The 27,118-nt window shown below is 41.3% G+C and overlaps 1 long non-coding RNA gene across 2 annotated transcripts in view; it reads left to right on the top strand.

The window, feature by feature from the left end:
* Nucleotides 1–26,430, top strand: part of LOC140485887 (uncharacterized) — a 76,336-nt gene extending 49,906 nt beyond the window's left edge. The window contains exons 1-3 of one of the 2 annotated variants that reach the window (XR_011962465.1): nt 24,141–24,293; nt 24,552–24,719; nt 25,639–26,430. This is a non-coding gene — a long non-coding RNA (uncharacterized lncRNA). Of the gene's footprint in view, nt 1–24,140; nt 24,294–24,551; nt 24,720–25,638 lie in introns of those variants that run through there. The other variant, XR_011962466.1, reaches the window with a different exon arrangement.
* The last annotated feature ends 688 nt before the right edge of the window (nt 26,431–27,118 follow it).

The raw sequence follows: 27,118 nt of genomic DNA, 5'->3' as shown, positions 1-27,118 counted from the left end.
CCAGTAAATGCACAAAATTAGCCTTATACAACTGACCAAATACTGGAGTAATAAAAATGCCTAAATATAAGAAGCCCTCCAGGGACCAACGAAAGGGAAAAAAGGGATCCGTCCACTAAGTGGGGTGTCATAGCAAGGCCAACCATTGGCATAGCCTCCGATTTTGAAAAATTAATTTTAGAACCTGAGAATGCACTGAATGTATTAATAACTTGGATTAGGTGAGGTACAGACATCAGAGGATTACTGAGGAATAAAAGAACATCATCTGCATAAAGGGTAATTTTATGTTTACCTGTACCAATCCTCGGGGCAGTTATATTAGGATCAGCCCGTATAGCTTCTGCTAGTGGTTCAATTATTAGCGTAAATAACAATGGCGAGAGAGGACATCCCTGACAGCAGCCCCTACCCACACTGAAGCTATCTGAACCTAATCCATTGGTAACCACAACTGCTTTGGGATCACTATACAATGTTGAGACCCATTTGGTAAACACCTTTCCATCACCAAACCTTTCCAATGCGTAAAATAAATATGACCATTCAACACTATCAAATGCCTTTTCCAAGTCTAATGAAACTACTACTCCTGGTATCTTTCCCTGATGACAGGCATGAATCATATTCAAAACCCTTCTAATATTATTGGATGATCTACGGCCCGTAATAAACCCCGTCTGATCCTCCTTTATAATATGTGGCAGTACCCTTTCTAGTCTCAGTGCTAACGTTTTTGAAAGGATTTTAAAATCTACATTTAGCAAAGATATTGGTCTGTATGACGTACAACCTTGTGGATCCTTTCCTTTTTTAAGGATAAGAGAGATATTTGCCTCTTTCAGCGAAGGCGGGAGACAGCCCTGACTATATGCATAGTTATACATGTCCATAAGTGGACCAGCCAATATTCCTGTAAATTCTTTATAGAATTCAATTTGAAAACCATCTGGGCCAAGTGCCTTACCGCTCTGAAGTTGCCTGATTGCGTCAAGTATTTCTTGGACTGTTAGAGGAGCATTTAAGACCGATACCTGTTCCGGAGTTAGGCCCGGAAAGGTCAAATTTTTTAAAAATGACTGCATCCCCCTAGTCCTATCTTCACAATCCTGTGATTTATATAACTCAGAATAAAATTCTCTAAAGATCGCACTAATCTTTTTATGAACATGAGTCAAAATACCCGTACTTTCCTTGATAGACGTAATAGACTGAGGAGCCTTCTTTTTCTTTGCAAGAAATGCTAAGTATCTACCCAGTTTGTCGCCATATTCATATATCCTTTGTTTTGCAAATAATATTTCCCTCTTAGCTGTTTGAGTAAGTGTAGTGTTTAGAGCTGTCCTAAGAGCCGTAATCCTTTGCAATTTAATAATAGAAGGTCTATCAGCGTATGCTGTTTCAGCTGCTTTTAAGCGAGCTTCGAGCAGACGCTGTTGTTCTCCCTTCAATCTTTTTCTGGGTCGCTGAATAGGAGATGATCAAACCTCGCGTGTAAGCTTTGATGGTCTCCCACATCATTGATGGGTTGCTAGCCGTACCTGAATTAATTTCTAAAAAAGTTTTAAATTCATGAGAGAAGTACTTTACAAATTTACTATCTTTCATTAGGAAGGGGTCCATACGCCAATGCCGAGGGGATGTCCCATTGTTCCTCGCCTTAGTTTCCATATATACAGCAGCGTGGTCGGAGATTGCTATACTACCTATTTTACAGGATGATATGGAATTTTAAAAAATCGAGGGGGCAAAAAACATATCAATTCTGGTATGGCATTTATGTGGATTGGAATAAAAAGAAAAATCTCTGCCCTGTGGATGAAGACATCTCCATAGATCTACTAATCCTAATTCTTTGTTCAGATCCACCAATTGTCTAGATCTGGGAGATACTCCTACAGTACTCTTGGGAATCCTATCTATTTCCAGATCCATAATACAATTAAAGTCTCCCCCTATAATTGTATGACGGGCACCAAAAGCCATCAATTTTGAAAAAGCTTCCATTATAAATTTAAAGGGGTGTGCCGGGGGGGCAGTACAAATTTAAAATCCCATATTCCTCTCCATTTATGAGGGCTTTGATCAAAATATATCGTCCAGATTCGTCTTTTATCTGATTTAGGATTTTGAAAGGGAAATTCTTCCGAACAAGAATAACAACTCCCCTGCTTTTTGAGCTAAAAGAAGAAAAAAAGGCCTGATCAAATCCACTCTGTCGTAATTTCAAGTGTTCTTTATCCGACAGATGTGTCTCCTGTAGGAGAGCTATATCGACTCTCTCTTTCTTAAGATTTGATAATATTTTCTTCCTTTTGACTGGCGAATTACTCCCCTTGACATTCCAGGTGCACCACTTAACTGACTGATCAACCATAATCATCTGGGAAAATCCGAGACCCCTCGGGAGGGGAAACCCTATCTAGAACATCCCGAGCATAGAGCATATAACATTTACAAAAATAAAGGCTCTCTAATACACTCACAACAGTATAATAAGAAACTATTTCTAAATAAAAAACAATAAAACGTACCTAAGTGGAGATTTTCCCCCTTGTTCCCAGGGGGTGTCACTTCCTCTCCAAAAGTCCATCATATCCTCTCCCAACCAATGCCCCACCCTTGACCCAGACGCTCCTCAATAAAATGAGGAGAATTCAGATATAATACAAAGCTAGAGTTAACAGTGAGCACCCTACCCCCGCCCACACCAACACCTGGATATATTTGGTAATGTTAATACCATATATAAATATATAACTATAAAATTACAACCTCAAGAAATAATAATTAAATATAATAATACAAAAAATATAATAATACACGGGCGGCACGGTGGCACAGTGGTTAGCACTGCTGCCTCACAGCGCCAGAGACCCGGGTTCAATTCCCGCCTCAGGCGACTGACTGTGTGGAGTTTGCACATTCTCCCCGTGTCTGCGTGGGTTTCCTCCGGGTGCTCCGGTTTCCTCCCACACTCCAAAGATGTGCAGGTCAGGTGAATTGGCCATGCTAAATTGCCTGTAGTGTTAGGTAAGGGGTAGATGTAGGGGTATGGGTGGGTTGCGCTTCGGCGGGGCGGTGTGGACTTGTTGGGCCGAAGGGCCTGTTTCCACACTGTAAGTAATCTAAGTAATCTAAGTAATCTAATCTAAGTAATCTTAAAAAAATAACAAGGGAGAAACAACCCGGCTCCTAAAGACAGAGGTAAAATATAATAAGGTAACCACCTCCCCCCACCAACATTAACCAAAAATACCCACATATATACATAAAGTAATAAAAGAAAACAACCCCAAGGTGGGGGGGGGGGGAGAAAATCAAATCCCTCTCCCCACCCCCCATGATAATATTAAACAGTAAAGTAACAAAAAAGAAGAAAATAGGGGGGATATAGACCAAAGTGGGGGGAAAGGCAAACCAACATCCATTATCTCTTACAGTTTATCTAAGAGAGTCCAAGAATTCCTTAGCCTTTTCTGGTGATCCGAAGTTATATACGGATCCTTCATGGTTAAAGCGTAACGTCGCTGGGTATCGTAAGGAGTACTGAATATTTAAGTCCCTTAAACGCTTCTTTGCCTCATCGAATGCCTTCCTCTTTCGGACCAGAGCTGGGGAAAAGCCCTGGAATAACATGATCTTGGATCCTTTATAGATCATAGCTTGGGGGTCTTTTCCAAGGTATCTAGAAGCTTCTAGGAGTATCTGCCTCTCCCTATAGCTCTGCAGCTGGAACAGGACCGGGTGAGGGCGCTGGTTCGAGCTGGGCCCGCGTATTGCGACCCGGTAGGCCCATTCTACCCTTACCTGGCCTGATCCAGCTTCCAGATTTAAAAGCTGTGGCAGCCACTGCTCCAGGAATGCTGTAAGCTGGCCTTCCTCTTCCCGTTTGGGAAGGCCCAGCAAACGAATATTTTTTCGACAACCTCGATTATTGAGGTCGTCAATGTAATTCTCTCAGGTCCGGACTTGCTGTTCGAGAGTCCAGACCTGATCCACGGCCAATTGCACTGTAGTTTCGGAGGTCGCGGCCTTTAACTCCGCCCCTCCGACTCGGCGCTCGATTTCCTCGATGTCTCGGTCGTGCTTCTGTAGCGCGGCCGAGAGTGAGTCCGATCGATTTTGGGACTCCTCGATAAAGGCGTCGATCTTCCCGTCCAGTTTGCAGATCATCTCCACAAGGCTTGTTACTGTAGGTAAGTCCCCCGGGGCGGCTGTGGACACCTCTGCTGCAGCTGAAGAGGGAGAGGGTGGGGGAGGGGGTCCTGCTTGCTGAGAGCTGCGGGCTCCCTTCCCTTTGGTCATTTTTACTAAATATTAGACTATTTAAATGTACTACTAAGCAACTAGTTAAATTTAACAGCTAGTATGAATGATTTGGTGAGTGTGGTGGGGGTGGGTGACCCACTTTGCCCAAGGCTTGGGAAGAGCACTATAGACTCAGACTTACTGGGTCGCCACCATCTTGGATCCCCAGGCCTTGTTCTTATTTATTAACCTCTACTTGTTCTTGTTCCTCCAGCTCCTCTTCTCCCATGTTATTGGGCCCTTCATGTAACAAAGGTGTGGAACATGCAGCAAATAGCTAACCTAAAGATTATTTGAGTACAATACTGCAGGCCGTATTGAAGCCATCCAGGCACCACATACTTGTCTGAGATAACAGAAGTCAAACAGAACCTGAGGAAGTTGATTCTTTCTTTTATCAGGATGGAGATATGGCATTGATTGTATTTCATCTGAGCACAGACACGCCTTGGGGTTCTGACAATTCTCATAAGTCAGGTCTTCAGTTGGTAGCCATAGAGTAATAGAATCATAGAGATGTACAGCATGAAAACAGACCTGTCGGTCCAACCCGTCCATGCCGAACAGATATCCCAACCCAATCTAGTCCCACCTGCCAGCACCTGGCCCATATCCCTCCAAACTGTTCTTAATCATATACCCATCCAAATGCCTCTTAAATGTTGCAATTGTACAGCCTCCACCACTTCCTCTGGCAGCTCATTCCGCACACGTACCACCCTCTGCGTGAAAAAGTTGCCTCTTCAGTCTCTTTTATATCTTTTCCCTCTCACCCTAAACCTATGCCCTTTAGTTCTGTACTCCACTACACAGAGAAAAGACTTTGTCTATTTATGCTATCCATGCCCCTCATAATTTTGTAAACCTCTATAAGGTCACCCCTCAGCCTCCGACACTCCAGGGAAAACAGCCCCAGCCTTTCAGCCTCTCCCTATAGTTCAAATCCTCTGACCCTGGTAACATCCTTGTAAATCATTTCTGAATGCTTTCAAGTTTCACAACATCTTTCTGATAGAAAGGAGACTAGAATTGCAACAATATCCTAACAGTGGCCTAACCAATGTCCTATACAACCGCAACATGACCTCCCAACTCCTGTACTCAATATTCTGACCAATAAAAGAAAGCATACCAAACACCACCTTCACTATCCTATCTACCTGTAATTCCACTTTCAAGGAGCTATGAACCTGCACTCCAAGGTCTCTTTGTTCAGCAAAACTCCCTAGGACCTTACCATTAAGTATATAAGTCCTGCTAAGATTTGCTTTCCCAAAATGCAGCACCTCGCAGTTATCTGAATTAAACTCCATCTGCCACTTCTCAGCCCATTGGCCCATCTGATCAAGATCCTGTTGTAATCTGAGGTAACCTTCTTCGCTATCCACGACACCTCCAATTTTGGTGTCATCTGCAAACTTACTAACCATACCTCTTATGCTCGCATCCAAATCATTTATATAAATGACAAAAAGTAGAGGGCCCAGCACTGATCCTTGTGGCATTCCACTGGTCACTGGCCTCCAGTCTGAAAAACAACCCTCTGTCTTCTACCTTTAAGCCAGTTTTGTATCCAAATGGCTAGTTCTCCCTGTATTCCATGAGATCTAACCTTGCTAATCAGTCTCCCCTGGGGAACCTTGTCGAATGCCTTACTGAAGTCCATATAGATCATAAGTGGCACTGGAAAAGCACAGCCAGTCAGGCAGCATCTGAGGAGCGGGAGAGTCGATGTTTCGAGCATTAGCCGATGAAGGGCTTATGCTCGAAACACCGACTCTCCTGACCAGCTGTGCTTTTCCAGCGCCACACGTTTTGGATTCTGATCTCCAGCATTTGCAGTCCTCACTTTCTCTTTCAGTTGATAGCCTCAAGTCTAGGTGGTTATTGCTTAAATTTGATGTTCTGGATGAAATTAAAGGGAAATTGAAGGCAGGTATAGGATGAAGGCAACATTGCAGTCACCAGGGTAGCTGGTGCAGACCTGCATGAAATGCTCTTGGTTATCACACATGGGCTGTACACCTAATGAGTGGTAATGCTATCATCACATCTCAACCCCTGGTCCTTTCATTAGAACATAAAGTGATGCTCACTTCCTCAATGCATTGACTTGATGGTAATCCTGTGAACCTGGAAGATTCTGGAGACTTTCCAAGGAGAGGATATGGGACTAGATTGGGTTGGGATATCTGGTCGGCATGGATGAGTTGGACCGAAGGGTCTGTTTCTGTGCTATACAACTCTGTGACTGTATGACTGTATAACCTGAAATCTGGCTTCACGGCCTCCATTAAGAAAGAGATGACATCATTGGTTTTCACAAAGAGCAACTCCAGAATTTTCTTGATGGATGCACGTGCAGTTGATAGACTAATTTTACTGATATCAACTGTTGCTGTATGCTGTTAGGGCTACATCTCCTTTCATAGAAACAGGTAAGAATAGTGTGACTTGCCATAGGTCTGCAGTTGCAAGGAGAACGTGTCTGATAAAACACAGCTTTCTCATGCATTGCTATTCTTTAAGCTGTGGCACGTAGTGTACATTTGAGAGCGGTGAGGCCTCTCTACCCCTCAATAACCCTTTTGTTCTGTCTGCAGCTACAGTTCTCTGCACCTTTTACTCCTCTTTGTGCTCATCTTCCAACCTCAATGACACTCCAATAATCACGCTGGGGACAACAGTCTGAAGGAACCTCTGGACAAAACTACCATACTGATTCATGGAGATCAATCCTTCGAACTGTCAATCTCAGCACAGCCAGAGAGGCAAAAGCAGCAAACTAAACAGTCAAGATGAACAAGCCAGTGATCTTCTATGAGAGTGGCAGATGATCAATTTGAATAGCACACAAAGTGTCGCTTTTAACTGTTCCTTCCCATAATATGTTGATCTCTGACAGAACTGATAAATAGCTCATTTAAGTTGTTGAAAGTTGTACTTGAGTCCAAAACAAGTCCTTAATAATTAATTGAACATCAATTTCAGATAGTCTATATGCCTAAAAAAAATGTCAAACTATAAATGAGGATTGTATGTACTTCTTGTGTCAGAACAACAGGCAAGACCATGACCCAATTTTCAAAATCCTTTTGTTTTAATTCACTCGTGGGACTTGGGCATCACCAGCTGTACCAGCATTTATTGCCCATTCCTAGTTGCCCTTTAGAAGGTGGTGGTGAGCTGTCTTCTACAGTTATCATTGTGCTGTAGGTAGACTCACAATGCACTTAGAGAGAAATTTGAGGAAAGACATTCTGGCTATTGAGGGAGTGCAGCGTAGGTTCACGAGGTCAATTCCTGGAATGGCAGGATTGCTTTACACGGAAAGACTGAAGCGACTGGGCTTGTATACCCTTGAGTTTAGAAGACTGAGAGGGGATCTGATTGAAACGTATAGGATTATGAAAGGACTGGACACTCTGGCAGGAGGGAACATATTTCCGTTGATGGGGGAGTGCCGAACCAGAGGACACAACTTAAAAATACGGGGTAGACCATTTAGGACAGAGATGAGGAGAAACTACTTCACCCAGAGAGTGGTGGCTGTGTGGAATGCTCTGCCCCAGAGGGCAGTGGAGGCCCAGTCTCTGGATTCATTTAAGAAAGAATTGGATAGAGCTCTTAAAGATAGTGGAGTCAAGGGGTATGGAGATAAGGCTGGAACAGGATACTGATTAGGAATGATCAGCCATGATCATATTGAATGGCAGTGCAGGCTCGAAGGGCTGAATGGCCTACTCCTGCATCTATTGTCTATTGTCTATATTGTCTATTGTCTATTGAGAGGGAATTCCAGGATTGTGACCCAACAACAGTGAAAGAATGGCGATATATTTCCAAGTCAGGATGGTGAGTGGCTTGGAGGGGAACTTGCAAGTGGTGGTTTTCCATGTATCTGCTGCCCTTGTCCTTCTAGATGGAAATGGTTATGGGTTTGGAAGGTGCTGTATAAGGATCTTTGGTGAATTTTTGCAGAGCATCATGCAAATGGTACATACTGCTGCTACTGACCGTCCGTGCTGGAGGGAGTGGATCCTTGTGGATGTGATGCCAAACAGGTGGGCTGCTTATTCCTTGATGATGTCAAGCCTCTTGAGCATTGTTGGAGCTGCACCCATTCAGGCAAGTGGGGAGTATTCCTTCACACCCCTGACTTGTGTCTTGTAGAAGGTGGACAGGCTTTGGGAAGTCAGGAGGTAAGTTACTTGAAGTTAGCAATCATTGCATGAAATAAATTAAACTGCATTGTTTTCATGTTTGTTATTTTCTTTAAGCTTGATCCATCTTCCGATCATCTGAATTAGAATGTCAGCAATGCTACTTAGTTCTTGTTTTGAAGCTTTGATTCTCAAATGCAGAGGAATCTCGATTATCTGAAGGACATGGGTGGAGAGTATTTTGTTCAGTTAATCGAATTCTGGATAGTCGAATGCCAGAAAACGTAGTTTAGCCAAACATTGGGAACTTGCGATCTTGCTGGATAATCTGATATTTGGATAATCAAATGCTGGATAATCAAGGTTCCTCTGTATACCCGGTAATCTGCATACTCTCAAGTATTTTTGTGATCTTACCCTTTTGTCGAAAGTCATCAGGAAAGTAGAAAGTAATTCCATGGTAATGCCACAGTGAACAGAATTTGTTCAAAATCTCTAAGGTCAATCAACACAGCAGTTTTACATCACAATACAATAACGGACAAAGAAGTATATTTATGAACTGGATCCAGCATTAATATTTATTGCACACAGGTAATAGCTTAGCTTAACATGGCTAAAACTGAATTGGTTGAAAAGTTACATGCTGAAACTCCAGCATATCGTACAATGTGTATGTGATGGTCTAGATTGCTTTTGTGAAGTTTCAAAATGTATTTTAAATTATGAACCGTAATTGACTCCAATATGCTGGATAGTACAAGCCCAGCTGTTTGTGTAGCATTTGTTGTAATCAGCATTCAGCTTGTAATTGGAAGATCAGCTCACACTTTTATTGTTTTTCCTCTGGGGTATGAATCATTAAAAAAGCAATGCAAATGTCAGCACCATTAAGGTTGGGGCTATACTTCTTTCTGTTATTTGATTAGTGTACATGATAATTCAGTTAACGGACACAGATTGACTCTGCCCAGAATGCTTTTTTAAAAAGGTCAAATGAGAGGAAGCACTTGCGTTTGATATAAATCTAATAATGAGTTATTAAGGTATTGACAGACAAGTTATGAAAACATATTTATTTTTTGGCAATGAAAATTAACATTATGATGCCACATTCATAAAACTACTGAAGATTGATCTGTTATTGTATCAATCATCATGAAAGTGCTTGAATGACAAATGTATACATTATACATCATAAGTGGTGCAATATATCAATAATTGTTGTTTCCATATTGGTAATCTGCTGTAGAAACCAAGTTTTGAATACTTTACTAGCACTCATTATATTGTCCATTATTAATGACTAGAAATATAGGAAAGATACCGACTGCTTCTTCCTTACCATTTAACTAGGCTGTCGCTGCTGATCTTACATCTCAACACCATTTTTCCACACTATCCCCATATCATGTGATTCCTTTGATATCTAGAAATCTATTGATCACTGGTGATCACTGATGATGATCTTTGTCCACATGATTGCCATCTTTATTAGTCCTCAAGTTACAATCTGACATCTCTGACATTATAAAAATAAATGAAAAGTAAATCCACAAAGCATCTAATACAAGGACAATTACAATGCAAAAAAAAGACTTCAAGGTAATTATGTAAACTCTGCCAGAAGTTGACAAACCACACGCTTGAATGGGTGAGAACTCAGGATAATATTTGCCTGCAGTTTGGACACTGTGAGCGCCAGCAGAGCCGCAAGGTATTGACTTTCAGTTAAATCTATTCATATACCACGTTGGTGCATGTTTACATTCACCGGAATAGGCAGACCAAATGGTGGAGTTGAGAGTGAGGTGCTCGAAAAGCACAGCAGGTCAGGCAGCATCCAAGGAGCAGGAAATCGATATTTTGGGCCAAGCTCTTCATTAGGAAGGGCTTTTGCCCAAAACAACGATTTCCCTGCTCCTCGGATGCTGCCTGACCTGCTGTGCTTTTCCAGCACCACACTCTTGACTCTAACCTCCACCATCTGCAGTCCTCACTTTCGCATGGACCAAATGGTGGATGCTATTTTGATGCCCCTGACAACTTGGCTGGTGAGTTCGGTGTACAACCTACACGCTACTAGAAAATGTGCATATGATGAAAGCCAACCTGACACATCATTAAAATACCAAACTAAACCAACAGCCTGGACCATGGGATGAACCCAGGAAGACCTAGTAGACCTTGGTACTCTACTGCATGCTGTATAATTTTGCCATCAAGCGGAGATAACTGCACCACTATTTATGGAGTGAGAGGCTTAGGAACAGGAGTATCAAGAATTAGAGGAGAGGCATGAGGAGAAAGAAGAAGAACAGAATGAAAAAAAGATGACTTAAACAGATCTTTCCTGATTATGCTATCTGTGAAGAAATAATTTGACTATGATACCTCAAAACTATTCACAATTTTGACCTTTGATATTGGTAGTTTTGTTATTGAGATTCAAACTCACAACTCAATAGACACTGGAGCTTAAATTGTTTACAGGCTTCCCAATGCTTTAATCATTCCTTGGTGTGTATGCATCAACATTGTTCTGTGGGCTTCTCCAACAAAGTCTTCACTCAGCTGCATTTGCAGCAGATCCCATGCTGATGATCTGGTGATATTTCTGATGAAAGGTCATTGACCTGAAATGTTATCTCTGCAGATTATTCCCAACATTTTGAATTTTTATTATTTGCAATAATTTGGCCACAGCCCAAAATTAAAGACCAGCACAACATTTATCAAATAAATCATATGAAAGTCTTCCAAGTGCCTTTGTCTAACCTAGTGCTTCCTCACGCTTCACACACTGTGGCTGGCTGAAGGCAGCTGACTTTCAGTGGATGAGAATTCAGATGGCCTTGGAGGATGACCTTGAGCAGCTTTGGGCTGAGAGGTTGTGGCTTGAGATTGTGCCATTTTGACATGAATGGCAACAGGCAGGCAACAAAGTAGGTGGGATGGTTATAGTGACAGGGTGTATGCTACCTTTGTGAGGGACAACAGGATTGTTACTCTTTGGAACCATTAATAGTGCCCTCAACAGCACCTCTGCAATCCCAATAATCTGTTGGAGAATTAATTGCAGGATTGCTGTGACACAGCCATGACAACAGCAGTCTGAGATGGCACAGTAACAGACTGAGCACTGTGTTGGGTGCCTGATAGAAGCTGCAACATTGACTATCACATGTTACACTATAATTGGGCTCAGAAATATTTGCATGGAATTGGACATCTCCTTTCTACCTTGCAAAAAAGGGACTCCAAGTCTTTGCAAAGTCCTATGCTGCATTGATGTTGAATTCCTCCATTTTTCCCTTGGTATTCATAGAATCCCCCTAGTGTGGAAGCAGGCCATTCAACCTATCAGGTCCACACTGACCCTCTGACGAGGTCCCACCCTGCCCTAAAGCAGCAACTCCACATTTCTCATGACTAATCCACCTAGCATGCCCACTCCTGGACACTATTGGCAATTTAGCATGGCCAATTCACCTAACCTACACATCTTTAGACTGTGGGAAGAAACTGGAACTCCCAGAGGAAACCCATGCAGACACGGGTAGACTGTGCAAACTCGACAAATGCATTTGCCCCAGGTGGACTCAAACCCAGGTCCCTGGGCACTGTGAGGCAGCAGTGCTAACCAGTGTACCATGGTGCTGTTCTAAGCAGGGTGTCAGCTGGAATCTAACGAGATGTGGTACAGCTGGATCTCTCACTGTTTTCAGAAGTTGCCACCAGTTTTACCCCTTTCAACACTGGGAGCAGCAGAAGCCAGGGGAGAGACATACACCCAGAGGGAAAGCAAACTGCCAGGGTAACCTTGCCTCTGATATTGGTGAGATTCGAACCCATAACTCGATAGACTCTAAACCTTTAATTGTTTACAGGCTCCCCAAAGCTTCAAGCATTCCTTGGTACATATGCATCAACATTGTTCTGTGGGCTTCTCCAAAAAAGTCTTCACCCAACTACATCTGCAGCAGATCCCATACTGATGTTCTGATGATATTTCTGATGGAAGATTATTGACTTGAAATGTTAACTCTCCCAACATTTTATGATCTTGTTTCGAATCTTCATCATTGGCAGTAATTTGCTTTTTCCAATAAGTGAACTCATGGGTCTCACAACCCAGAATATAACAAATTACTCTGCTGAGTCCCGGAGCTACAAAGAGCTTGAAAATGCCTGGATGTGAACAAACTAATATCAGAATCTAAGTTAACAAAGTTAACAATTCCATTAAAATTGTAGAAACATGGAATTAAATTCAAATTATTTCATACTGTAACATTTTTCATGAGCATTTTGGTTGTGTTCAAATCTTTAATTCAACATGAGGATTGCAATGTGCTGCGCTGTATTTGTGCTGACGGTCAATACAGATTAAAGTCAGCACTTGATATTATCCTCCTTCATTTCTCCTGAAGGCATGATTAGATTAATATCCAGAGACTGTGCTTGCGCTGTGAGGTTCCAGCCATGTGACTGACAAACAATATTCCAGTTCTGTATGGATTTTCTGATTGCTGCAGGTCTTTTATAAGTCAGTATAATGCCACTTGGAGAATTTCTGTGTGACCTTTAGCTGGTGTCAGAGCAATCCAGATACGTTCACTTATATTTTGTCTACTGTTTGTGCTTATTAAGGTGAGTGATGTTTAGGTCAGAGAATGGAATGTCTTTGATCTTTCGGTTTGCTACACTATTTCCTCATCAACTAGTCCTATATCAAACAGCAAAAGGTGGATACAGGATAAATTTTCAGCCAACAGAGAACCGCGCTGTGTTTTGAGGATGATATCTTCTACTGCGCTAGTGTATCATCTTACTTTCCAACCATCCTCATTACTTCTTAGTAGGGGACTAACAATGAAATGCCAGTAGTATTAAAATAAGGAACATTTTGTATTGTAGATACCATGGGCATACACAAATGGATTGTGAAATTTTAATTAAGATCCTTATTATGTTTCTGGGACAGAGTAATTTCATCATAAAGCTTTGTAATTGAACTCAACAGATTCAATTTGTATCCAGAAAATTAAACTAGCAAGAGATCATGGTAAAAAATAAATAGTGCTGAATGCTGAAACTCTAAACAAACAATTGAAACATCTCACCATCTCTTCAAATATTGTCATGCTTTCTTTGGGCCATCACTAATTTTTAAATATTTTCTCCTAGTGTTCTATTCTAAATTGAAAATGAATACGTAATTGTGTAATGCCTCTGGGAATGGTGCACTGTATTTTAAAAAGCCGAATAGATTTCCTTCTGCTTTTCTTTTTCACATCAGGCTAGTCTTCAAAAATAATTGATAATGCTGGGAATAAAATAGGGTTTTGTTTCTGTCTTGCACCATAATCTAATGAAGAAAATTGATCTCAGTTAACACAAGTGACACTGCCATTCTTCACACACTAGCTTTGCCCTCTTGGAAGATCTGGTACAATGGATTAGGATCAACTTGATGTCACATTGAAGCCATATACAACAAAGTCAGATGTGGCTTCACCTGACAAAAGGAGCAGCGTTACGAAAGTTTCTGTTTTTAAATAGACCTGTTGAACTATAACCTGGTGCCGTGTGACTTCTGACTTTGTCCACCCCAGTCCAATACCAGTACCCTCACAATATATACAACAAGGACTACACAGATCTGGTCAAGTTATTTTATCAAGTCAAATTGTCTTCAAATTGAATAACAGTGGACATATATGATCAATAGATGTCAAAGGTTTGAAACCTCTACCATTTCTATGCTGAGTTTCAGAAAGTTCACGCATTGATTGAAATTTAAAAGTTCCATTTGGAAGTTTGAACTCAGAATTGACTTGTTGGTTTCATGTAGTTTTGTTTCTGGTTAAAATTATTTTACGGGCTGATGAACAGAGGTTTTGTATAATACTTCACAGTTTATGATTCAGGTTATTATTTCTTTAGTACATATCTTATTCTTCTGCATTCTTCAATTAATATTGTTTCAGAAGAGTATGTTTGATAAGTCCTATTATGTTTTATATGATTGTAACTTACTAAGGTTACTCGAAAAGATCTTCATGTTTGATTTCCAAAGCATTGGTATAGATTACGTCATGCAATGCTACTCAATGTGCAGTTCCCACAGTATTTACCACATGTAACCAGCTAATTTGCCCAGTGGGTAAATGCTGTTGCATATGGGCTTTATTACGCTGGATCAACATTGTGATGAAATCACTGTTGTTTTCCAAAGGGATAAAAAAACACAATGTGGCAAGAGTTAGTCTGTTAGAACAAAAATAGAAGATAAATAGAAAGTAGATAGATCAAAAGTGAAAGATTTAGGGAACCATCTTTTAAATTGTAAAAGTAAGTTCTGAGCCTGGTGTCTCAGATTACTCTCTGGAATTGTATAGTGTTAACATGCAATAAATAAGAGTTCTACAACAGCCTAAAGTTTAAGTCAGTTCTTGATTTTGGGTTTTTCTTGATCAGTTTTCAGAGTGACCCTGAAATCACATGACCAAAATTTGTGACAGGAACTGAATAGAATCCCTACAGTGTGGAAGGAAGCCATTCAACCCACTGAGTCAACACTGACCCTCTGAAGAGCATTCCACTCAGACCCAAACACTTTCACTAACCCTGTTAACTTGCATTCCCCATATCTAACCACCTAGCTTGCACATCTGTGAATGCTACAGGCAATTTAACATGGCCAATCCACCTGACCTGCACATCTTTAGACGATGGAAGGAAACCAGAGCACCCGAAGGAAACCCATGCAGCACAGGGAGAATGTGCAAACTCCGCACACATAGAGGCCTGAGGGTGGAATTGAACCCGGGTCCCTGATCCATTGCCTAGAAAATGGTGGCAGTGGTGAAGATTGAGAAACAGATCTCAACTCTTCTGGAGAAGAACTCAAGCAAAGTTTTATTTCTAAAAGCTCAGCAGCAGAACCTTAAGACCAGCTAGCAAAGAGAAGACTCACACAGATGAACAGCAGTTGTAAAGGAAACATTTTGGAATAGGAAACTGCTGCAGGGAAACACAAATCCTGTATGTTAATAGAAGGGTTGCCCAGCTAATATTTGGGAAAATAAGCTCTTAAAGGGAAATAAAAAAACAAAACAAGAAAAGCTTACTATACACCAATGAGATAAACCCTGATTGAAAAGAGGCTACAAAGAGAACAAAACCTTTAACAATACTATCCAAATTTAGGCAATTATCAGCAATCTTAAGTGATTATCAATAATCAGTGAATTTCACAATATTCATTAGCTACAAATCTTTCTACTGGAGAAACTGAAGGCATTAGATGCATTTTATAGGTCAGCGAACAGGCAAGTGTGGAAAGTGCAATCCCTAAGTCCAACTTTGGACACCAAGTCAAATGCAGAAGAAGTTAGTACACTTCTTTACTAAATGGGAAAAATGCCAGATCATGTGTTATGTTAACAACAGATCTATGAGTAGCAAATTACTTTGGACAAACTCATAAAAGCTGTTGATCAATATTGCACTTTGGATATAAATAAAACTCGAGCAAGATAGCACTTTAATAGAAGATATCAACTCCCAGCAGAGACTGCAGATAGCTTCATTATCTGTATGTACCAACTAAACCACGCGCCTATAGAAAGTTGCAACAAGAGCTTATTTGCAAAAGAATCATTGTTGGTCTCTAGATAAATCAGTCACTATATTTTTTCAAACAAAAGAGGATCTAACTGTGGAATGAAGAGTCTAAATAACAATAGATACAGAAGCTAAAGTTCAAGAAATAATATACAGCAAAACAATCCACTTAATGCAGAATTTTTGGTAGTGTGTTGATTACTTAAAGCACAATAGAACAGTTGACCAAAGATAGAACACTCTTCAGAAAAATCTGGTGAATGTGACAGCATCAAAGCAAAATTTTAAACAATCCAATACTACAGTATTTTGCCACACGTGTGGTTCTAAAACTCAACGTCAGCAAAGACAAAACTGCTCAGTATTAGTCCAACAAATTGTTCATTTAGGAAAAAAGGTAACTTCTTGAAGAGGTGTTACCATCTAAAGAACATACCAAGCAACAGATCAAATAATTTCTACACCAGCATGCGCTTTCATGCCTTGGAACAGAACTTGGAAGAATGGGTCAATGCTGCAAGACAAATGTCTTTATGTAGGGTGCTACTAGCTACAGTTAAAAAAAACACTCCTTTCTTGGTGAAGTCATACCATCTCCTCATCCAAATGCTATTGATGGAGAAGATGAAACAAATTGCCTTCCCCTTCTTTTGCAGTGAAATCAATCTAAGACTCTTTAGTGACTATCAACTGTTCACAGCATGTGGTCAGGCTGTAAGAATGATTGAACCTTTGACCTGATGCAAGCCAAGAGAAAAAAAGAAAACTCTCCAAATTTCCCTCCGATGTTTCTGTACCATTTCATAAACTTTCTCTACCCACCTATTGACACACATGAGTCAAGTCAAAGATCTGGGCAAAAGTGGGAGGGAAAGAAAACAAAAATGGACTGTGTTATAAACTGAAGTAATCCTTAAACTCACTTGAGAATGTATGTCAATATTAATCAATGCTTATAATGTAGGTGGAGGAGAAAGGCTTGGGGAGTGCTATGTAAGGGCTTCAGGAGCATGGAGCAACCTTACAGTGTAATAATGTTTCTTCCCATAGGACATAAATAGCACAGTGCGGACAGAGTTAGTCAATTAGAATAAAGATAGAAGATAGATAGAAATAGATCAATAATGAGAGAATGTTAAAGGTTGGGATACAGTCTCTTTTTTAAATTTGTTCATGGGATGTGAGCATTGGTGGCTGGGTCTGCAATTATCGCTAATTGCCCTTGAACTGACCGGGTTGTGGGCTATTTCTTTCAGAGGGCAATAAAGGATCAACCATATTGCTGTCTAGAGTCATGTGAAGGCCAGACCACGGGTAGATATCCTTCCATAATGGATGTTAGTGAATCAGCTGGGTATTTATGACAATCAACAATGGTTACATAATTTGAATTCACATTTTATGGTCTATCATGGTGGAATTTGAATCAATGTCCAGGACATTAAGTCTGGAACTCCAGATCACTAGTCAATTGATAATTCAATTACGCTAATGTAACAATTACAGCAACATCTCATAGATCTCAGATTACCTTGAATAGCTATATACAATGTTCACATGCAATAAACTAAATTGAGTTTGAAGAGAAAACAGTTCTTGACCTTGACTTCTCTTCTCCTGGTATGTCTTGACCCCATGCTCTTAGGTGTGGACCAAAAAGACAACACATGACAAAAGAGATATCAACAGGCTGAAGCTTATCAGAGATTGTCTAAGTGTCCCTCTTGGAGTGTTTCATGGAAGGCTTCTCTCTGCAAGGCATAGCATGTTTCCTTGTACTACCTTCCCCAACTTGCTTCATTACGTATGCACCTATGATGCATCATTTCCTCCCACTAACTGTAGCCAGAAATACTCACCACTGCCAGGTTACTCACACTATTGGCACCACTGTCATGTTTAAAAGGTCATCATGCACCCGGTCAAGTACTGAGTGTCCGCAGCTGCCCTCATAGTTTGCATCATAAGCCTTGGAAATGGCAAACCAGGGAATATTGGTGCGCTGCCTTGCAGTGAGGGACTTGGAACTCCTGGTGGTCAGGGTGGTGCACAGAAGAGAAATCCTCTTCCCTCAGGATGGCAGAGGAGGCCACGATATCACAGCTAGAACGACAAGGGCAAAAGGTACATGGAACATCACCATGTGCAAATCTCCCTCCAAAATGTGCATTGATGCATAGAGATCTGCTACATAGCAAAAGGCCCTCCAGTCTCTTGAGTCTGTGCTCGTTAAAACCAACCACCTAGCTATTCTAATTCTATTTTCCAGCCTTGTATGCATTGGCATTGCAAGATTACATTTAAATACTTCTTAAATGTTATGTGGTCTGAGGTTAGCACCTGAGGCCGCTTGGTCCCCATGGTATGGAGTCATATCCAGCAATGTAGAAAGGTTAATGAATTTCTTCGCTCTGCCAAGGTAAGCAGCAATATCTCCTCTCTGCTAGCTCACACTCACTCTATCTCTGTCACTACATCCAACTGCCACCAGTTTTGCCTTGAATATCGGAATCTATGTGTTCAAGCCCTACTTTAGAAACTTCAAACACTTTAGTTTAAAACATTTAGTTAACACTAATTCACACTTCAATGAAATGTTTGCACAATGAGGTTTGTACTGTGCAGGAGTGTTGCATTCTGGTTGATTATTAAACAAGGTCCTGTCTGTTAATATTAAAGATCCCACATCTTACTAAGAAAAGAGCAATGGAGCTCTCCCAACTAAAATTTATATCTCAATCAAGTGAACTTAAGCAATTTAATTCATTGTACAAATGCAAATTCTCCCGTTAATGTGTACCTTAATTTGCCTTATGGTGCACAGCACCTATTAAGATGGGAAAGGCATGCAATGTTAAGTTCTCTCTCTGAAGGGAGGACATTGTATGCACCAGCTGCTCAATTGTTTGCATCTGCTTCAGTGGTAATTTTGCTCTTTAATTTCATATCTGACAACTTGCTTTTCAGCAAAGGAATTAACTGAAAATGTTTGAAGCTAGACTACCATGTGCTGCCTGTGACAGACTTTCCAAAGAAATTTCTCAGGATGATTTCTGCAATATCTATAGGTTATCCTCTGGCCATTCCTTTGTAATTGCGTGTTCTCAGTACAGTGAGGGTTTGGAGGGAGGGAAACAGAAAATCAGAAATATTTGCACCTGGAGCATTCATTCAAGATCTGCCATTTCAACATGTTTTAATGGGCCACATTTTAAGTGAACGTCTTAAAGAAAACTTACATCTGGGGATGTTGATTCCCCAAGGAGGTTTCCAAAGAACTGTAAAAGTCTTCAATGGCAGAATTCTTTCTATTACCAAATTCATCTATTTACCAGGAATATCAACATAATGCCTATAACGTTGGTCTTTCAGTAGGTTAGACTTTAGATTAGATTCCCTGTGGTGTGAAAACAGGCCCTTTGGCTCAACAAATCCACGCTGACCCTCCGAAGAGTAATCCATCCTGACCCCTTTCCATCTGACTAATGCACCTAACACTATGGGCAATTTAGCATGGCCAATTCACCTGACCTGCACACCTTTGGACTGTGGGAGGAAACCAGCGCACCTGGAGGAAACCCACGCAGACACGGGGAGACTCCACACAGACAGTCACCCAAGGCTGGAATCACATCTCGGTCCCTGGCGCTGTGAGGCAGCAGTGCTAACCACTGAGCCACTGTACCTGCTATAGAATTGGTATTTCTGTTTTCCATAGGAATGCTTGGCTTTTAGTCTGGATATAGCTGTGGTAAGAGGTCATTAATGTTGTCTGGCTTCTCTTTTTAGCTTTCTGATTAGTGGCAGCAAGTATGCAGTTATGCTACCTCTCAAAACAGCATACTGTTATACTGAGGTCACTGACTTAAAATATTAACTCATGTTTATAACCTAAATGATTATTTTTACTTCTGTTCTATTAACATTTAAGCCTAGAGTTAGTAATAAATTAATTGTTAGTGTATATTTTAGCACACTTGGGAGTGTTCAATTCAATAATTGTCCAATTGCTACAGTTGAAGTTTCACTTGGGAGTTGACACTAACACAGATCATAACTGTAGTGATTGAAATGAGGTCAGCCACAACTGAGTTCCCTGATTGGACCAGATTAAGAGCACCAATCTGGGAGTCCTAACTGACTGATATAAACAGGGGTGTCAGAAGTTCTGTTCACTCTGAGAGCTGGCTCTGAGGAAGCTGAATTAGTGTCAGGGACTCCACATGTAATGAAGAGTGACTTGCTGACTATCAAGGGGATCAAGGGTTATGGGGAGAAAGCAGGAGAATGAGGCTGAGAAACTTATCAGTCATGATTGAATAGCAGACCAGACTTGATGGGCTGGATGGCCTAATTTCTGCTCCTATGTCTTATGGTCTTATGGGATACTGGCTTCTGTAGAGTTATTTCAATAATAGTGTGAAAGTGGAAAGAGAAACCTGCTGAAGAAGTTTCAAGGTTGAACACAGAAAATAGAATTAGTACCAAGATAGACTGAAATAAAAAATGAAGAGTTTGTAAATAAAATAGACAAAAGGCTAGGTGACTGGGGGAAGAATTAGAGAGGACATAAGTAAAAAAAGAACCTTTGATTGTGGTAGTGGGTGTCTGGAATTTGTTGCCTGATTTTCTGGTTGAGTCAGAAAGCCTGAAGTGAAGTGCTATAACCTACAAGGCTACGGATCAAGTGCTGCAAGGGTGGGATCAGATCGGAAAGCTAGCTTTTCTACCTTGGCTGGTGCAGAAATAATGGGATGAATGACCTCTTTCTGTGCCATACCAGTCCTATGGTCATTGAGTGGTTCCAAAAGACAAGGATAGCAACAACACAAATGAACAATTGATACAGACTAAAGATGTCAAAGAAGGGACAGCAAATGACATAGAGGTTAAGAGGAAAAAGGATCAAGAAACCATGGGTTACAACTGTAATGTTGCAAAAGATGGCAGCATTGGAGACAGTGGAAGAAGATCAATACTGAAGGAGGGAAGTAATTAAATAAATAGTTAAGAAGGAAAAATATAAAATGCACACAAAAATGTGAAAAGGTCAATGTTTAGATATTATTATTTAACCTGTTTGGAGATATTATTACACTACCACTGCACCACAAGGATCCAGCAATGTCATATACTTGAAGAATTGGATCGAATAGACAGGGTGACCTCACATACACAAAAGCAATAGGGCTTAAATGTCCTAGGTATTAAGTACTGAAATCAATAGCAATCAAAAGCATAGAAGGTGTTTTGGATGAAATAAGGAGATGATGGAACAAGCATTTTGCAGAAACAAAAGCAAAGATGAAAAACCTGAAATGGGAGCTTGAGGAAGGAAGCAGTGTTTGCATGATTTAATTGCACCAGCAAAGCAGAGAATGAGATGGAGCAGTGATTAACTTGGTAAAAACTAGAGACGTGGCTGGAACAGATGAAACATCTACCAAGTTGGTTATGAACTTGGAAATTAGCTTAACATCAATCTTTATCAAGCTGTGCAAAGACATTCACTTATTAGAAAAACGGATAGAGGATTTCACACAGACAATAGTGCTCAGAAGGCAAAGGCGTGCTGATATTTTGACTCTTATAAAATTCTTCCGTTTGATGTAGCATTGGAGATTGTGTTGAGAATTATAACAGAGTGGAAAGGAGGGTGCAGAACTATACTGTAGAATGCAACAATGCAAAAGGTTTATTTATAAAACACTTTAAAATGTATCAGAACTCCCAGGATTTTCTCACACACGTACTCACCTACACACACACAAATATGAATACAAATACATGAATAGGAAAGATTTGGAGGGATATGGGCCAAATGTAGGCAAGTGGAACTAGTTTAGTTTGGGATTATGGTTGGTGTGGACTAGTTGGACTGAAGGGTTTGTTTCCATGCTGTATGACTCTATGACATGGCCTCAACTCAGAGCTTCTCTAGGCTGTCTAGCTGCACCCACAGGTTTAAGCAATACAGTACAGTGACAAGGATCAGTTACCCGACTAACATAATAAAACACAGATCAATCAAACCATTGAACACAACAAAGAGCAAAGGTAAGCAAGGCGGGGGGTGGGGGGGGGGGGCGGGGTGGTTGTTGTTGGGGGTGGTCAGGGAAGCTGCATGGAGACTACAAAAGGTAAAAATAAAGAGGAAACACTCAGCGGGCTGGATTTCAGTAGCACGGTGACACAGTGGTTAGCACTGCTGCCTCACAGCACCAGAGACCCAGGTTCAATTCCCGCCTCAGGTAACTGTCTGTGTGGAGTTTGCACATTCTCCCCGTGTCTGCGTGGGTTTCCTCCGGGTGCTCCAGTTTCCTCCCAAAGTCCAAAAATCTGCAGGTTAGATAAATTGGCCATGCCAAATTGCCTGTAGTGTTAGGTGAAGGGGTAAATGTAGGGGAATGGGTTTGGGTGGGTTGCTCTTCGGAGGGTCGGTGTGGACTTGTTGGGCTGAAGGGCCTTTTTCCACACTGTAAGTAATCTAATCTAAAAAAAACTATTTTGTTTTACTATTTTTGGCTGAACTATTTGTACAAAAGCCTCTCAAAACTTGACAAAACTTATTTGGCTGCAAGTTGCAACTTATTTGTGTTAATGTTTTTAAATAACCCTGAATCCAACACAAGGATTGGAATATTCAAGAATACAATTCAGGCATCATGATACGTAATCACAATTCAATAGCTAGATTGTACGTTCAATTAACATTTTGAAAGCTTATTTTAAAACCTCTAGGAAGTTGTCAGCAAACTATTATGGTGCAGCAACTAATTTATGGTCTTTTGATTGTGCTATTTTGACCAAATGAAGCAATTCAGTATTGATTCTCTTTGTGAAAAATAAAAGCAGAAAATACTCAGGAAATTAGACAGCATCTGTTTGTGGGGAAAAAGAGTTAACGCTTCAGCCCAATGACATCTCATCAGAACCAGAATAAATTAGATTTGTGAAGCTTCTTGGTCAAAGGATGGTCAGGTCAAGGTCAATGGAAGCTCTGTGATAGGGTGAAAGAGAGGAGTGATTGAAGGATGCATGGGTCAGTCTTACAGGATCAAAGGGGATAGAATGACAAGGATGGACAAAATAAAGTATATCCCCAAAGCAGCAAAAAAGATAAAACCAAAACACACAAAGCATAGGAAAAAAAAATGTGGGGCTATGTTTATGAAATTGTTCAATTCATTGTTGAGAATGGAAGGATGCAAAATATCCCCACTCCCCTTTTCTTTGCGTATTTTGTCTCTGATTTCTATCTTCCCTATTTTGCTTACAGGTAGAAGCCCCTTGTGCTTGTGCTAGCTGCTTGAAAGAATTATCCAATACTTCCCAGTCATCTGCTGTCTCCCCTGCAGTCCTTACAGTCCCACTTTAGTCCATTCTCTGCTATTCATGATTAAATCTATTTCTACCAGCCCACAGGCAAAACTCTAGATAACAACTTGCTGCATTTAAAGAAGAACATGCTTTTTGCTTCCTCTTTTGCAAATTATTCTCTTTTTGAATATTAGTCCATGTGTCAATGGAAACGTTATCTCTTTATCTCATCTGGCGAAACACTTTAAGTCCTCAATAATGCTTTCTACAATAGTTCCACAATTGACACTGGGATGATTTGCTGGAAGTATCAAAATTATCCTTTTTGAACATTTTATGTTACGATTTTAAGTCACTTGAACAACAGATTGCATAACTAAGAGGAATTGAAGATGTACTGTTGCCAGAACCTTTACATTCACTGGGGAAGTTAGAAAGCCACAAAGAGATCAGTTCCATGTTTTACTTCTCTTTCAAGGCATACTGGGGACTCAAGGGTTAAACATTCCACTACCAAAGAGACTAACTACAGTATTGATTGCATGTCTGTCCTGTTACAGAATAGACAGAACGCCTTAGTAGGGAGGAGGCTGACTGAATCTTAGAGAAGGAATCCATTAGATTGGTCTGAGAACACCAGGACACAGATGAGGAAAGCCCTTATTTATTACTGGGATGGCCAGAATGACCCCAAGTTGCACTTTAAAGGTCATACAACAACTGAGTTTGTTCAGCTGCCCCACTATCACAACGCACCTTCAGCCAGTACTGATGAATTTCATTGGGAGCGGAATACCACAGACCTGTCACTTGAACATGCGGACTTCACTTTCTATGTGGATGGCAGCTCCTTTATTTCACCTACAGGTCAGTGATGCTCTGGATACGTGATTGCTACAGATTCTGAAGTGGTTGAATGTGCAGACATTGAGGCTCCACTGTCAGCACAGAAGGCTGAATTGTTTGCCCTCACTCGGGCTTGCATCCTGGTGGAAGGGAGTGCGGCCAATATTTATATGGACTCTCGCTATGCTTTCAGTGTTGCCCATGACTATGGTGCCTTATGGGAGCATAGGGGATTTTTAACCCATTAGTAACACTGTTTTTGTGCATAATCTTTTGCAGGGCTCACAGTTACCGTCCAACCGAGTGGTGATCAAACGTTCAGCTCACACTGGGCCGCTGACAGAATCTCCAAGGGCAACGCACAAGTAGATGCTGCCGCCAAACAGGCAGCGTTACACCCCAGTTTCCTGGTTCCGTTGGGCTCACAGCAACACCACGTTACAAAAGGTATGAGGACAGGTATGCCAGACCTTGGTGAGATACGTTACTTACAGAGGGGGTGCTCCTGCAGAGGAACACAGACTGTGGGTGACAGATAGGGTGTACCCTTGATGTTCATACCAAACTGTGGCTCAGGTCTGCGTTCCTTCTTTGGTTTACCAATCTTGGTGAATTATGTACATAACTGTAAACACCTAGGCAAGGAGGGAATGGTCAGCAATTTGCTACAAACCTGATGGCACCCTGATTCCCAAAGCAATGGCTGAGAAACGAGCCAAAGCATGCGTGATCCGCAAAAAGACAAATGCTGGAAAAGGGAGGCTTTGCAGTTCTGGGACTACCTCCTTGCCTGGTGGGCCTTTCAACTGTCTACAATGAGATTTCATAGAGCTACCCAGGGTACAATGTTATAAGTAATGTTTGGTAATAGTAGATATCTTCAGCGGATGGATTGAGGCAATCCCGACAAGGGACAACACGGCTGCAACAATGGTAAAAATATTGTTGAGAGAAATAATTCCCCGCTATGTACTCCCAGAAACAATAAGCTCAGACAATGGGCCACACTTTGTGGCTAAAATTAACCAGGGGATCTGCAGGGAACTAGCAATAGAACAACAATTCCACTGCATTCACCACCAAAACCTGGCTAGAATGAGCAAATGGTACCCTAAAAAATAAGCTGGCAAAGCTGAAACAAGAAGCAGGCTTAAGTTGGTGGAAGGTCCTACCTGTTCCACATGAAGGCTACACCTTTGAGCAAAACTGGTCTGTCCCCTGCTGAGGTAGTTTATGGGAAGCCATGAGGACCCCATGGAGACCTGGGATAGTCCGACACCCCCTCCCCGAGAGACTAGATATAACACCCTGGGAGAGGAGAGGAGAGGAGGGTATACCTGCAGCGGCTAACCAAATCTCTCCAAAGTTTGCATTCGCAGGTAAGCCAGGCTGACCGAGAGAGTGATATTCTGCCTGAAGGGGACTACCCCACTGCCAAGCCGGGGATTTTGTCCTGATAAAAGACTGGGAATGATAGAAGCTGGGACAGAGATGGAAAGGACCATTTCAGGTGCTGCTGACCATTCCCACAGCTCTGCAAATACAAGGGCAGCCCCAGTGGATACACAGAACTGATTGCAAAGGAATCACCGTGGAAACCGACACCAACGAAGGACAAAGATATTTTCCATACTTGTAATTATGGTGACTTTGGGAAATGGCGCCTTGGGAACAGATGGATTTCAAACTGACACTCCTATGCATAATACCTTTTGCACCTGACCTATCAGACAACCTGTGAAACAGGGAAAGACACCATATATGCCCAAATGCCACCCATTTGAGGGGGGGGGAGGGGAATCCCTATGTGGCCTGTACCTATTTGCTGGCATGAAGTGGCTGAATGCTACTTTGTCAAAGCCTTTCCGGCTAACACTGATGACGCAGGGTAAAACCTGACCTTATTCAGGAACTGGTATCAACCTATTTACAACCAATCGCATCGACCTTCCTCCCTTGTTGTTCTCAACAATACCATCGACTACACTATTTGTTTCAGACGGGAAGGAAAACGCTCTAAAGGTACCTATGTGGGGACGAGTAAGTGCTGTTTTGCTATCCCCTGGGTCGAACCTATTCAGAATTTAACAGAATATGGCTACTTTGTATTTGATTGGTCTGCTGTCCCAAACCATCTGATGAAGGAGCAGTGCTCCAAAAGCTAGTGTACTTCCAATTAAACCTGTTGGACTATAACCTGGTATTGTGTGATTTTTAACTTTGCACTACCAAAGAGACTGGCTACAGTATCGATTGCATGTCTGTCCTCTTACAGAATAGACAGACCACTTCAGTAGGGAAGAGGCTGACTGAATCTTAGAGAAGGAATCCATTGGAGCCACACATGTGGATTCCTCTGCAGCCTCAGGCAAAGGTATTTGTCCTCCCCAGACAAGACTGATAACCTTGGCCACAACCCTGTTATACTGCCTCCTGCTCCCATTATCTTGCTTCCCCTCCATATTAGCATAGGTATGTGAATCCCCCACTAAGAACAGGCAAAACCCCTCTGTTTTAATCTCTTCCCATCAACACATGATATGAAGAATATGATAATCAGTGCCTGTAATCTATTCACTCATTATCACAGGACATCGACATTCACCAGGCCTTGTAAAATCATAATTGCCCATCTTAAACAATGTAATGGCAATCGACGATAGATCTTTTGTGTTATTCCTATAAAAAGTACTGTCTTTGTGAGTAGAGCAGAGATTTGTGGAGAAGTTTCATCACAAGTAGGTGCATGACTAGTTTTGGGGACATTGCGAATCTCTCACCATCTGTCCGACAATAGAACATCTACCGTTGTACAGAAACATGTGTTGTTTAGATTTGTGGAACTA

This window comes from Chiloscyllium punctatum, chromosome 15, assembly GCF_047496795.1.
Source record: "Chiloscyllium punctatum isolate Juve2018m chromosome 15, sChiPun1.3, whole genome shotgun sequence".
Taxonomy (NCBI): domain Eukaryota; kingdom Metazoa; phylum Chordata; class Chondrichthyes; order Orectolobiformes; family Hemiscylliidae; genus Chiloscyllium; species Chiloscyllium punctatum.
The sequence above is the reverse complement of the archived record's forward strand: the minus strand, read 5'-3'. Positions and strand labels throughout refer to the sequence as shown.